This window comes from Lepisosteus platostomus, chromosome 5 (genome assembly GCF_059453375.1).
Source record: "Lepisosteus platostomus isolate fLepPlt1 chromosome 5, fLepPlt1.hap1, whole genome shotgun sequence".
In the NCBI taxonomy this organism is placed as follows: Eukaryota; Metazoa; Chordata; class Actinopteri; order Semionotiformes; family Lepisosteidae; genus Lepisosteus; species Lepisosteus platostomus.
This window is the reverse complement of record NC_142615.1, coordinates 54,873,692-54,889,369: the sequence shown is the minus strand read 5'-3', so window position 1 is coordinate 54,889,369 and position 15,678 is coordinate 54,873,692.

The window sequence follows — 15,678 nt, the reverse complement described above, 5'->3', positions numbered from 1 at the left end:
GGGCGGTGTGTCTTCTTTTAACGCACAAACAGTGTTCTAACTGTATACTGTAGATCAGTGCAGCTATCGTACTGGATTTAGCTGGGATTCTCAAATTTTTCTTAAGAAGGTATTCAGGGTTGCTTAAAACTTGAATAAAAAAGTGATCTGAAACTACCTACTGTACCTTCCAATCTCTGATGTTGCTGTAACTAAACTCGGATGTGGTCTTTTGCAGATGTGCAGTGTGCCTTTACTCTTGTCGTATTAAACAGTACCTCTGTTGTTGGGCAGAGTTGAAGGGGAACAAACTGCACAGAAAATTACGGAACGATAAAATGTTTCTACACTTCAAAATGTCCCTTTAAAACCCTCCTCACACACGTCAGTGTGGGGAGTGGGCAGGTAGAGAGGTTTTACAGATGCTCATGATATTTCTCATGGGGTGTTACCTGTTGTAGTATCTCTCTCTGCGCCTCTGCGGCTGAAGTGTGAGGTAACGTTTTGAACAGCCTCTTTGTCTTACAAAACAAGAAATGAAAATCAACTGGTAAATTGAACAGTGCAGTAATCAGCACAGTATACATTAGGAAGCAATTAAACAAAAGATTAGCAAAAATTGAAGCTGAGTAGATTGGAGTAAGAAATTAATTCTATTTGTAAGCAAACAAGAACCCACGCTGGGCATGAATCACACCAATCTTTCAGCATTTCTGAAACGTTTGATTGAATTGACAAAGAAATCCTCTCCCGATCTTCATCTTTGAAAAGGTTAACCTTTTGAGCCAGCAGGTGTAACACTGCAAAGCTGGCTGTTTCTCACAGATGTTTGAAGCTGTAGATAACATTTTGCATGTTTGGTGCCATGGCTTAGCTGGTTAGTGTGCCTGACTAAAAAACAAAAGATCCTGGGTGTGAATCCCAGTGGTATCTATTCATAAACAGCGGGCCAATCACTGCCAATATTTATGGAGCTCAATTTAAGGATGAAAGGATATGCATGTGTTACAGCTTTCTGCAGGTATTTTATGTTTTAGCACAAGTGTTGGCTCTGTGGCACAATGGAGGGCGTGTTGGGCTTCTAGATGTTAATAGAATGAAGTCATTCAAAGGTTGTGGGTTGGAGTCCACCCAGAGTCACATGTTATTTTGATTCAGCCTTTCGAAATCCTCTAGGGATTGGTGTTGATCAAGTCAAATAGAGGACTTCTTCTGAGTCGACAGTCGAAAATGAACAAGCGGCCACAAGGGAGAAATTAGCACTGGACCTGGTCGGTGATCGGATTATTCCTATCCTGTAGTCCTTGCACTGGTTCCCTGTCAAGTTTCATGTCGACTTTAAAATCCTCATGCTCACCTATGAGCCTCTCCATGGCTTGGCACCTCAGTACCTGTCTGAGCTCTTATTGCCCTACTCCCCTAATCGCAACCTTGGCTCTTCTAATTCTGGTCTCCTATCTGTCCCCCAAGCCCGTCTACACTCTACGGGTGACAGGGCCTTCTCCGGTTATTCCCCCAACCTCTGGATCTCTATCCCCAAGGATATCAGAGAGTCACCTTGTCTAAACTCCTTCAAATCCAGACTCAGAGCCTCCTTCTTTAGAAGAGCCTTTAATTAACTATTCTTTACCCCTTTGCTCCTACTGTATTTAGTACCACCATCTACTGTCTCCTTTAACTGTGTATTCTCATCCTGCTTATCTTGTGTATTTTTTCATTGTATTGTTCTCATTCTGCAAAGTGCTTTGAGAAGCCACCTTTAAAGGTGCTATATAAAGTAAAGTTTATTATTATTATTAATAAAGAACAGTGCATTTAACACTGAGCACACTTGGTCCTTCTTTGAGAAGGACTGCAGGGGTAGGGAACAAGCTTTTCACGTGTGTTGTTGAAGACCATATCATCGCTTTGTTGCAGGAAATTTCTGAATGCCATCATCGGAGTAAGGACAGGATCAGGGTTTGGGGAAGTCTTTTTGATGCCTGAAACTATGTGGTTCCTGGTTGTAACGGCTGGCACTCTACACATAAACAACAGAGAACACAGTTGACATCGCTGAACTGCCTAGCGGACATTTTGTCGCCTTCTTCTGACCTGTATTTAAAGCAATTCTCTAAAAACGTGGCACATTATATCTGTGGTACCTTTATGGAGGGTGAGCGCACTCATAAGGATCATAGATTCGATCACAAGCATCTAAAAATTAGCGTGAGAAAATGACATCACGCTATAAGGTTGAATGGCACGAGTTCTCCTTTTCCCTCTGTAGAAAATGTGTGTTTTAAAGGAGATGTCATGTTATTTTTTTTGCCAGACAAAGCCATGCCGTAAGAACAGTGTGGTTATTTAAATGTATTGGTATGAAATTGGTTTAAATCAAAGGGATGTAACAACAAAAAATTAAGTGCTTCTTAACACAGAGATAGTTGGAGATATTTGGCAGCAGTGGGATTCCAACTTACGTCCCCAAAGAGTCTGGAGCTTTAATCCAGCTCTTTAGAGTGCTCGGCTGTGTTAGCCCTGACTGCCTCATACCTCACACTGGCTCAGAGAAAACTGGGTGGCTTGCAAAGACTGGTAGGAGAGGAAAGGAATAAATACTTATTTTTTATCTGCTAAAAGAAGAAAGGAAATATTTGATAATTGTCTAGCAGTTGTTTTGATCAAATTATTGTAATGCAGTGGCAGGTACAATTAAGGTATAATATGTACATGAACTGAGTCTGAAGTCTGAGTCGGTGATGGCAGCTGACTATCACTGGAGGACAGTTCATCATGAGTGGGTAAGCCTGCATAATGAGGGAGAAGAGATTGGCCTCTGTGATGCAGTGTCCAGTGACACTAACTATCTGTCCTACTGTTCTCTGCTAACGTAGAGGGTGAATGTTGTTTAAGGTGAATGTAAGGTTTCTTTTTTGTAAAATATTTTCGAGCACATTTTTGTTGCTGAAACTTTATCTTGTGCATTTGAATTAATTCCAATATTGTCACCTAATTCTATACATTGTTTCATCAGACTAGAACATTTAGAGGAGCTCAATTGCATTCATGAATTGCATAGTGATAGTATTTCTTGTCGTTTAAATATTTCAGTCAAAAATATAGAGAAGGTGCTCCTGTTTTCACCATTATAAAAACTGTGTTTCACCAGTAATATTTACTCTCATAAAAGTATTGTAATTGTATTGTTCTGTTCTGTGACAGTCTTGAGTGACACAATCCTTCTCTTTTACTGCACTACACTTCTCCAGGAGCCAGTTCAGCACACGAGGATCCTCAGTCAAACAAACACTGCAATAGCTTGATAAAAGACACTTCTCATCCTTTCTCTTAGTGTTGGTGCTACTATTCTATGCAAAGGAGGCGCCTTGACAATTAAAGGAGTCTTCATGAAGGTATTAATGGCAAGCTCTCCACTGGCAATTGACCGGGCTTTTGAAGAAACCAATCTCATTCAACAACCATACAAATTGCACAGCTTAAGGCACATGAAGCGAAATTCGTGAGCAGATTGACACAAAACAATGTCGCTTCACATTATTTGCAAAGCTGTTTTGCTTGTCTAACCACCTCTTCCTACTTTGCAGTGAGCACATATATTTTATTTTCTTCTCTTATATTTTCCTTGATATTTTACTATCCCTTTCCCCCATGTGGAGATGAATCCACATCCAAAACCCCATGTTTCACCCTGCATTTGTGCCAGTTTTACAATCTGTGTAAAAGCCTGCCTTACACAGGTCTAGTGGTACAATCAGTCAGTCTGTGTTACTTATATAGCTGTATACAGTGGAGTCATGCTGAGGTTATAAGTTCAAGCCTCCCCTGGAGCCATTAAGTCTTCTGAATGTTTTTCACTCATAAAAAGTTCATTCGCCGTAGCAGTTTCACTGTGACTTTGCAGGTAAAATATTCTTAATGAGAATAATATTTTGTATGCGATAAATAACCGCACCAGAAAATATTGGAGAGAAATGGCTTGTCGCACTATTTGCAGCAGACACTCAGACACAGAAATGTCCTGTCATTAAAGAAAATTTATGAAGAAGAGGTGTGACATCACTGCAAAGGCGATATTTTCTGATGTCTGTCTTGGTTAATAATCATTTGCGTGGGAATTACTTCTGTCATTATTACTAATACTGATAAAAACAGAGAACTCACAGCTCTCTGGATGTTGGTCATGACTCTAGAAAGTGTTTTTATTTGCAAGCGGCTCTGGAACTCAACACCTGTTGATGGGTCACTTCTGTCAGACACATCAGTGGAACCCAAGCCCACCTACACACACATTCACACACACTGATAGATATACTGTACACCTACACTCTCACACACATTTACACTCACAGACACATCACACATTTATACACACAATCAGACACTTACACATTCACATATATACACTCACACATGCTATCATCATTAATACTCACATAGACGCAGGCACTACACACACTAACAGACATACCAACACATACACTTACAAATATAAAACTACCCACTGACAGACACCACACACTCACAGACACACACCATACACACACATTCACAGGCATGCATTCACAGAAACAGACACTACGCATACTCACAGACACACACTTATAGACACCAAACACTCAGAGACCTCACACGCTCACACACTAACAGCCCACACATGCACATACACCACACACTTCCAGACATGCACCCACACACGCACAGATACCACAAACACACTTATCCACAGATACACAATAACTAACACAAATATAAATACTACTAATACTACAACAGTAACACTATCACTAACACTGACACAAACTACTAATAATAACAGCAATGCTGTTACTAAAACTAACATTACTACTAGTGTTAATACTCTAACAGTAACACTATAATTATAATTAATATTAACATGAATATGAACATTAAAACTAAAACAATCAGTAGTGCCACTGTCATTAATACTCACATGAACACTAGCATTAAAACTACCAGTTGTAATCTCACTAATATTAACATGAAGACACTGATATTAGTATTAGTTGCTACCCGTGACGTCACACCGCTCTCTGTGACAAATGCGAGACACTTAAACGCGTGCAGTGATGGAGTTCCTGTCGCCGTGGTTACCATTCTTATGATTTATAAACACTGGAAAAATGCATTTAAACTGTTACTTACATACATTTATGAACTTGAAATATCATTTTCTAGCTCTAGGATACAGTTACCTAAATAATAATATGAATAATCATTGTTTAATTTCAGATTGAACATTATTAACCCTATCTATCTATGAATTGGCTTCATTACTCTGCTCTCCTCTCCACTGATAGCTGATGTGTGGTGAGCACTCTGGCGCACTATGGCTGCTATCGCATCATCCAGGTGGATGCGGCACATTGGTGGTGGTGGAGGGGAGTCCCCATTACTGTAAAGCGCTTTGAGTGGAGTATCCAGAAAAGCGCTATATAAGTGTAAGCAACTATTATTATTATTAACCCTAAACACACTATGGTAATTGGTCGATACAGTCATTATCGTCCTGGCCAAATTTCCCATTGGCCCTTACCAATCATGGCCTGCTAATAATCCCCCCTCTTTGAACTGGCTACATTACTCTGCTCTCCTCCCCACTGATAGCTGATGTGTGGTGAGTGTTCTGGCGCACTATGGCTGCCGTCATATCATCCAGGTGGATGCTGCACATTGGTGGTGGTGGAGGGGAGTCCCCATTACCTGTAAAGCGCTTTGAGTGGAGTGTCCAGAAAAGCGCTATATAAGTGTAAGCAATTATTATTAATTAACTGTTTTTTAGATATTTAAACAGGATCAAGAAAAGAATCAGTACTCACCAATTGGTGAAGTTAATCGATTTTTCTACGGTTCTTCAGTTGAAATAATTGGTTGTCGATAGATAAGTGATCAATAACTCTTCTCCGTGCGCTCCGTGCTCCTCCCGCACTCTTTCTCTCTCTGATCCCGGCTCTCTGGCTGGTGTCTATGACATCACAGCACTTATTCTGACAAAGCAGAGCGCGTCTCTGCTGCTTTTGTGTGTCTTTTTCAGGAATGCCAGAGGTACTCGAAATGTTGCAAAAAGAAAAGCGTTTTTTTTGTTTTGTAAAAAAGTGAGTGCTGAGTTTTATTTTATACAGGAAACGCATGTATGTTGAAACACTAAATTCTATAAATAATTGAGAAATAATAAAGCCAGGAAAACATATATGTAAAAATACAATTTGATCACATAATTTACTTCATTATCTCTGGTGGTTAATTTTTTTTTCTGTTGTGTTTTTTTTCTCTTGTACCTGTTTCTGATCCTCTGGTTGTAGTTATATTTGTAAATTCTATACGTTTAATAAACAAAAAAGAGCGCGTCTCTGCTGGAGGAGACTTCTGTCCGGAGCCCGGAGGGCTTTTCATACAAATATAACATCTCCCCCCAAAAAAAAAACGGGCTGTGAAGAGAGGCGATTTCTAACAGTTGGAGGAGGAGAGTGACAAACAGAGGAATGAAATTCATTAAACAGAAAAAAAAAGTTTACTTCACAGATTAATGCGTTACAAAGCGTACCCATGTGGAGCAGTAGAGAACGAGTCCCTGAAATAAGCGCTTTTAAGGGTTTTACACGAATCATCAGAGTATAGAAGCCAGGAGGATCAGACTCATGTTCCTGGAGGTTAAAATGTGTATCCTGGTTTTATTTCCACCCAGCTCTCAGCTCTATAGATAGTCTGATGATTTACATTAACTGTATAACTGTTACAAGACTTCATCTAATTGTACATTTATAAGACTGTCTGTGAGACACTTGTGAGAGCAGCTGAATCCCAGGGCTGGTGTAGAATCACCAGAGCACTGCTCAGAGATATAGACTGGTCAACTGGTCACTATTGTAGTCACGACCATCGGCCCATTGGCTACTAATAATCAATATACTGATCAGAGTGTCAATACTGGTGTTTATTACATAAATACTAATATAATTACACACTCACTTGTGTTATAAAACACTTAAAAAACATGTTTGGAGGCTGATATACAGTAAAGAAAGTAATACTGAAGGGCTGGAAGTCCTGGAAAGGGTTAATAGAAGCTTCTTGCTTCTGCCCTGGAACAGAGCCCACAGCTGCCAGATCAGTGACCCCTGAGCCCAGTTCACAGAAAGGAGAACCAGGAGCTCTTTTATGTTCATGTAGCAGCACTGATCGTCTGAATATCTTCTGGTTCTGGATTGTGAGGATAGAGAGCAGTACGGAGTTGAGCTTCTGTCTGAGTGTGAGTCTAAGCTGTGAATCTGACTGAGAAGAGAATAATGTTTTTTTTTATTCTGCCTCAGAATTTTTCTTCTTTGCCAAGTGGTGTTACATCCCCTTCAGTTACTCTGCACAGACTGCCAGAGAGAAGAGGAGAGAGAGATGGACAGATAAGAGCACACACAGCTAGAGAGACATACAGTACGTCTTGATTTACTTTGAAGCAAGTGTTCATTTCCCTTCTGGAACAAGTTGTTTCTGAACTTCAAGAAATTCAAACAACTTATGAAAGATAACATACAAGTCTTGCTTATCAGGACAGAAGAAATACCGCAGGAAAATGCCAGTGATTTTTCTCCTTTTAACGAAAAGTGGAGAAAAACAACGGCAGTGCATTTCCGTCGGCTTGATTTAGCTTAATACAAGTATTCACTTCCTTTTCTGTAGATTACAGAATGCGAAAGATGAAATAAAGTTATTGGTTATTCATGGTCAGTGCAGGAGAAATACTGCTGGCTGGCAGGAAAATGTCAGTATTTTATTTTAACTACAAACGTGAATGGCAAAAAGCAACGGGAGTGTGTTTCTGTGCAGTTGTTAAACAAAGGGCTGGTGGTTCAAACCCACTCAGGGATGTGCTTCAGATTGTTCTGCTGTAACCATAATCTCTGTTTAAACTTGATGGGATTTCTTTGCAAACCCTCTTGAACTTTGCAGGAAATTTGCATTTTACTTGTGTGGAACTACAAGTAAACAATTAAGTACCTCAGTAAATGTCCAAGAGAACCATTTTCACGTGTGGAATTTTATCTTCAACTGGCTGTCAGGAGAATTAATTTATACACCCGTTGTATCCTTAGCAAAAATATTTTAAAATTAGAACACAGATTTGTTGGAGAACTTGACCATCATTATTAAATGAGCATTATACAAATGTGCGTTGATATTTTGTATATGTACCTTAATTGTAATAAATATAAACATAATTGCTTTGATATGGATGTTCATTTGAAGGATTTGAGGAAACTATCAAGGATCTCAGAACAACCAATCTTGGTAAAGATTAACGAATACAGTAAGTGTGAAGCTTGCACACAAACGAGAGAAAAAAACCAGTTTTAATTCACTTCATTAAACTGACAGTGTGTATAGCAGAGGATGGTTTCAATCCATCGACCTCTGGGTTATGGGCCCAGCACGCTTCCGCTGCGCCACTCTGCTGACGGCTATCAGAGCGTCATTCAACACAACTGCTCTATCTTTGCTTTCTAAAAGTGCGCCCGAGATGAAAAGTCTAAACGGTAAACGCAGACATCACTTTGAGCACTTGGTCTTTTATAGTACAAATATCACACGCTGCACTACATGGGCGTGTCTTCAAGATCGTTGTGAACCAAAGCTTCTGCTTTCCGAGGCAACTGATTCTTTCGTCGTTAATTCTGAAATATTAAATGAGAATCAGTGAAACGAAAACCAAACACGTACAGATGCAGCCATTCAAAGTGCGCGGTACAGACACCGCAGTACAGATACCGCAGGTAAGATGACACGCGATACCGCGGTGCGTGATTGGTTGACCGACAGGGGCACTCGTGGTCCGTTGGTCTGTCGTAGAAAGACTTACTGTAAACGCCTTTACTGTGCCCGTTGTAGATATTGAATTTTACCACTGAAGGGAAATCTTAGTAGCTGAGCATAAAAAGAATAGGAGCATACTGTAACGCGTGTGAAGGCCATAAACGATATTAATTTTGGAACGTAAACATACAGTATATGGCTGGTCTTGGTACTTTAAAGAAAAAAATACACACCGGTATTCCATTTCTCCCTAAACATTGTAAGCTTCGAAGTCTTTAACTAACGTGATACCGGAGTCAACAAGCATACTTTTAGAATTTGATTAAAAGGGAATATAATATGGAATCGCGTATCTAAAGAATTTAATAACGGTATGATTATATCCGTGTACTGCGGCAGGACTGTGTAAGGCTGTTTCGCCTACCTGATCATGCGAGCTGTCTTGTAGCCTACTGGTCTAGGTGCGTGACTACCAACTGGCTGGTTGTGTGTTCGAATCCAGCTGGTGTTGGACTTTTCATTTTTATTTATTTATTTTTTAATCGCGTAACATAAACATATTACCGTATGCAAACTGTACTGTATACAGTATGTATATGTATATTTGATGTCTTAACTGTGCCCGTTTAATTGAATTAAAAAAAAAATATTTAACACGAACATTAAGCTGTTTACATCTTCCGCCTGAGAACAGTCACCCGTTGCTACCCAACGCAGAATGGTGATTGGCTGACACTATCTGACACCCCTCTGATTGGAGAAAAAAGACATGCTGGCGTGCTATACACACTACCAGGAAGAGGATTTCTTTCTATTCAAAACGTGTATTTTAAAAGTTTAAGAAGTAAAAACCTTACAGCGTACACAGATTTCTAAACTGATCAGGATCGTTATCTTTGTCTTATGCATAATAATGTTCACCGCTCTGTCCAGCAAATTAATAATAAACTTTATTTTATATAGCGTTTTAAACGAATCAGTAATTAGATTGCTCATAAACCTAATCACTTGCTTTTTCTTTTTATTTAGGCTCAGATTTCAACTATAGATCGTATTATTAATAACCATAATAACAACCAACCAACAAAAACAACCATATAAACATAATGGTGGTGCTGGACCTTCCAGTTTTATTTATTTATTTTTTAATCGCGTAACATAAACATATTACCGTATGCAAACTGTACTGTATACAATATGTATATGTATATTTAATGTCTTAACTGTGCCCGTTTAAGTATTGAATATTCATATCTAATTTTACCACTGAAGGGAAATCTTAACATAAACATACAGTATATGGCTGGTCTCGGTACTTTAAAGAAAAAAATACACACCGGTATTCCATTTCTCCCTAAACATTGTAAGCTTCAAAGTCTTTAACTAACGTGATACCGGAGTCAACAAGCATACTTTTAGAATTTGATTAAAAGGGAATATAATATGGAATCGCGTATCTCAAGAAATTAATAACGATATAATTATATTCATGTTGCAAAAGAACTGCAACGGACATAAAAACTCCCTTGCATGGTTTCATTACGACCAGAATCGGTCTTGAGATATTTTTAACTTGATTTACAGTATTTGAGAGGTATGTCTTAACACCGATACTACAGTGCTTAAGTACTGCTCACGTATATGTTTCTAGGTTTATATTATGCATTTCATACGGTCAAATTACTTTTGAGCAACTAATAAGAAGCGCTAAACGGTATGCGTTTTAGTTTCGTTTTGTGCTGGAACCCGTGGATTGATTAGAGATATCAAGTACATACAAGTCATTTTTTAAATGTTGTAGTTCGTCTTGAAAAAATGTTACGAGTACATCATCTATCAACAATTAGGTTCTGTTTCCATATTGCGGATTTTGGTTAGGTACAGTATTATCAAATCCAGTGGCGCTGTGTGTTACTTTACTGAGTCCCAATCTGTGATTGAAACCTGTAAAACCGGTTTAATTCGTCACAGCCAGCACTCTTCAGGTGTGAGGGTCTTCTGCTCAGAATGAAACGCTAAAATGTTTGTGTATATTCTAATGGTAGTGGGGGCAGGGTGTGTGGGAACAGGTTCGTTCTTCACACCTGAAACATTTTCTCTGAAAGGATTTTCTTCGCAGTTAACCGATCTTGTAACAGCATGTTACAGTTTACTATATTATAAATTAACCATATTAATTTTAAGTGCTTAATGTAAAATCTTGTAAAAATATATTTTCATTGTTCAAATATACATTAAGTCTGACTATCATATAATAAGTTAAATACAAAACTAAAGAAAAAATAGGGTTAAATATAATTCAAAATATTTTGCTAACAATGTTAACTGTTTATGAATAATAAAATGTATTAACTAAGGAGTAGGATGGCACAGTTGTTAGTATGTTTTTTGTTTTTTTTTAACCCAATCTCCGGGAAACCATTAGTACGATGGTGAATCGGAGATTCTCAACCCTTGCTGCGTACGACTGGAAAAGAATTCGTGATCGGATCAACGAAATGCTTTGTAGGAAGAGGCGGTCTTTTCCTCTTGTCTAACAGTCTGTCCACAAACAAAACATTCCTGTTAGACAAGAGGAATTGAAAAAAAAACAATGTTGTCAATGAAAACCGGTGTGTGTGTCTCTCCCTGCTGGATGTCCCTCTCACAAACTGCTGAATGAATAAAATAATTTTATTGAAAACGAGTTTGCGATTGTCTGGTCTTTAAATTCTGGAGATACGCGATTCCATATTATATTCCCTTTTAATCAAATTCTAAAAGTATGCTTGTTGACTCCGGTATCGCGTTAGTTAAAGACTTCGATGCTTAAAATGTTTAGGGAGAAATGGAATACTGGTGTGTATGTTTTCTTTAAAGTACCGAGACCAGCCATATACTGTATGTTTAAGTTCCAAAATTAATATCGTTTATGGGCTTCACACGCGTTGCAGTATGCTCAGGCACTAAGTAAAAGGAGATGCTTCGTATTGCTTGACTAATTTTAAAAACTAAGTTATAAATAAAAAATTGCAGGCGCTGTCTGCTGTAAGCGTTACAATATACATACAGTACCCAACACTGCTTGTACCCATCTGTCATGCAAATAAAACACCTTGAATTGAATTGAGGGGAGAAGGGGGGGATACTAAAGCCAATACTGGCTCAATGGGCTTTGACGTGCTAATGCGTTGGTTTAACGGTCCGGGTGTGGCAGGCTTCCAATGTCAACTCGACTCGATTAGAAGACAATGAACGTATTTTAGCCCTAAATGAATTAGTAGCAAACATGGTTTACATAAAATACATTTTTCCAAGAAAGTTTATAATAATACGATCTATAGTTGAAATCTGAGCCTACTTTAAAAATAAAGGAAAAGCATTTTCAGAGAGCAATCACGCTGTGTTTATGTAGAAAAAGTGATTAGGTTTATGAGCAATCTAATTACCTATTCGCTTAAAACGCTATATAAAATAAAGTTTATTTAGAGATGAATGATCAGTGTCGCAGTTTAAATAATGTGAGTCAGGAAACTAACACAGCGCCACCGGATTTAATAACGCAATAAAAACGCTATAAAATAATGTGACACAGTACAGCACAGTACAACAATACTGACCATGACTTTAGAAGCATAAATTACCTTACACTCAATTTAAACACAAGCTGTCTTTCTGTATGAACCTCTAAGCTGGTTCATACAGAAAATGTAGAAATGCATTAGCCTGATCATGATTAAAAAACACATAATTAAACACGCGTTTGCGATTTAAATCAGAACACGATTTAAATCAATATAAATGTTTATATTGTAACGCATACTGTTCAGCCTCCATTTCTCTATAAAAATTTACTGTTGCACACACACACAATAGAAGCAGGAACCGCTGTCAGAAGGGAAGATATATTCAAAATATCGCAAATATCGATCATGTTGCGATATTTTGAAATATAAAAGTCAATTGATTGTCCATAATATCGCTTACCTATTTTTTCGAAGAAATGTTTGTTAAAATAAAAGTCCAGCACCAGCTGGATTCGAACACACAACCTGCCAGTTAGTAGTCACGCACCTAGACCAGTAGGCTACAAGACAGCTCGCATGATCAGGTAGGCGAAACAGCCTTACACAGTCCTGCCGCAGTACACGGATATAATCATACTGTTATTAAATTCTTTAGATACGCGATTCTATATTATATTCCCTTTTAATCAAATTCTAAAAGTATGCTTGTTGACTCCGGTATCACGTTAGTTAAAGACTTCGAAGCTTACAATGTTTAGGGAGAAATGGAATACCGGTGTGTATTTTTCCTTGTGATATTTTAAGCTCTAGTTGAATGATAGGTGTCGCATTTTAAATCATTTTCGTAGCTAGAAATTATGAAACGCCCTGTTAAAAGCAAGGAAGTTTTTACGCCGTGACACACATGACACCGCGTGATACTGCGTGATACTGTGACACGCCCACCGGGGTATGCCGCGAAATACCTCACCCATTTTGAATGGCTGCATCTGTACACACTCGCGTCGTACCGTGAAAGAAAAATTATGGAAGCATTTGAGAAATAACAAGAGTAGTCTGAACAGCTCCAACCTATCAACTGTTCTACAGTGATCGCTCCCTCTACACCCACTTTATAACACTGAAAATGATGCAGGAAGCACAGCAAAGTTCTAAAACCAGCGGTCCCACGGGTTCCAGTTCGTGCGTAATTACGCATCGATGAAAAACCGGAGATTTAAAAAAAGAGAATTAGCTCACTGATAGTTTGATGTAAAGGCTGTGGAAATATCCACAATTCGTGGTCTTTAAAATGCTTTTGGTTTGAAGGCGTTCTGTGCTTCCATTGCGGAGATATGGACAAAAGAATATTCGTGCTTGGTCAAAAAAATGTCATAAAAACGAAAAAGTAAAGGCTGAGAAATCATCCACAATGTATTTTATACACAAAGCAAGTGTTTTTGTAACTCTAAGAGATTTCGTGAAAGCGCTACAGGCGTGCCAAAATCGTTTTCGAACTTCAAGCTAACCTTACCCCAGTCTAAAACCAGCGGTTGAAAAGCGTCTAGATACATAAAATGACAATTTCTCAAAAGTAAATTCTTAATCTTTTAAATATTGTCATCCATATATTTTCGTTTTTCTCTTTTTTACATAACACGCTTTCGAGAAATAGACTGTCTTGTAATGAAAGCTGCATTAGAAAATGTATTTTGCGTTATTCAGCTTTCTTAGCGCTTGGGTCTCGATTCAGATATTGCAATGAAAGCAACAGGGGAGTAAGTTTTCCTTTTCTAAATCAAAGGTGATCTGCTCACAAGGAAGTATAAAAACTTCAGCGTTTACTTTTTGAAGACCGCAAATTGTCGAAACACTGTTGCTTCATAAGCTAATAAGTAACGTTTCTGAGCACGCATTGTATTACTAATGCTATTATTAATTTAAAAAAAAGCTTAAACTCACATAATGGAATTTGGACGGCTCAAAGTAGTCTATTCCTTGTACAACTTTACTTGCCCGCTGAGTAGAGTTTTAACCAACGACAGCAGATGTAGCAGTAATAGCAACAGCATGGTTAGAGCGTCACAATACACTCTATGAAAGAATTGTGGCTTCAGATCGTTTTGTTCTGTTGAAGCTGCCTACAGGCTCTGAACTGTTGACATTGGCTGTGATCTTCTTTTTTCAGGTTTCATGAAATTCTTCACATATTTGAAATATTTCATTTGGGTTCGCCTAATACACGGTGCAACCCGTACCTGCAGCAGAATGCTGTGGTACATGAAGCCGTTTTGTTTATCGTTGTAAGGATTGCGGAGCGTACCACAAATCGAGCAAGCGAAAAGAAAATTAAACAGGAGTCACTTTTTGGATTGCTAATCCATTGTGCTCTGCTCGTCTAGGTTCAAATCCTATCCTTGTCATGGTTAAGGCGTAAGACGAACATGGTATCACAGGCTGACAGCAGGAACACGTGGCCACAAGCTGCAGTACATTGGTTTGGGAACAGCAATAACTTTCCTGTGGAGACAGGTGCGCCGGTATTAATACAGCTCTTTCGAGTGGAAAGAGTAACAAGAACTGACTTAAACTTACCAGTTAAGTTTAATAGCTAAAAACACAAAACCAACCTCTTCAGTGGTTGAATCTAAATTACAGAAGCCAATGTTGCCATCAAGGAAAAAAAAAATATTGAGTTATGTAGTTTTGAGACTAAATATCTCACTTTCAGTTTGAAGCTGTACAATGGATTCCAGGTCACATTCGTTCTTAATTCATATATATGAGTGTGATAATGGTTAAAACTGTGTTTACATGAGGTACAAACGGTAACCTTTTCATTCCGAGAAGAAAGTCAGTCTGTATGCATTTCTCAGCGTGCACATTGTCAGGAACACTAAACCCACAGTGCCAGCAAACATTTCGATAGTCTGTAGGTACTGCCATTGCAAATGTAACAGGTTTTGCTATCTCGCAGTTAGGAGATAATTTTGTATTTCTTAATTAGGAGAATTCTGGATTTTTTTCCTTGGTGGCAACAATGCACTTCCACAATAAATCATAGACTCTGCTTTCAAAGTAGCTGCACCAGGCACTTGGACACAGATAAACATAGGGATTTAAAATTCAGGAATATGAATGGTCAATTGCTTACAGTTGGGTTTTTTACGTTTCGTATTTAGCGATTTGTGTATAAATCTTTTAACAATTCATTAAAATGCTAACAATATGTAAAATAAAAACAACAGCACCGTTAAATTCGGGGAGACGGGCAGTTTTTTTTTACAGATTCCAATCTCTAATGCTGTGTTTGAGAGCTGTGTGTGAGAGCTTACTGTACATAACTTTCCTTTTCTCACATTTTCTGACAACTATTCCAAAGGGGCAC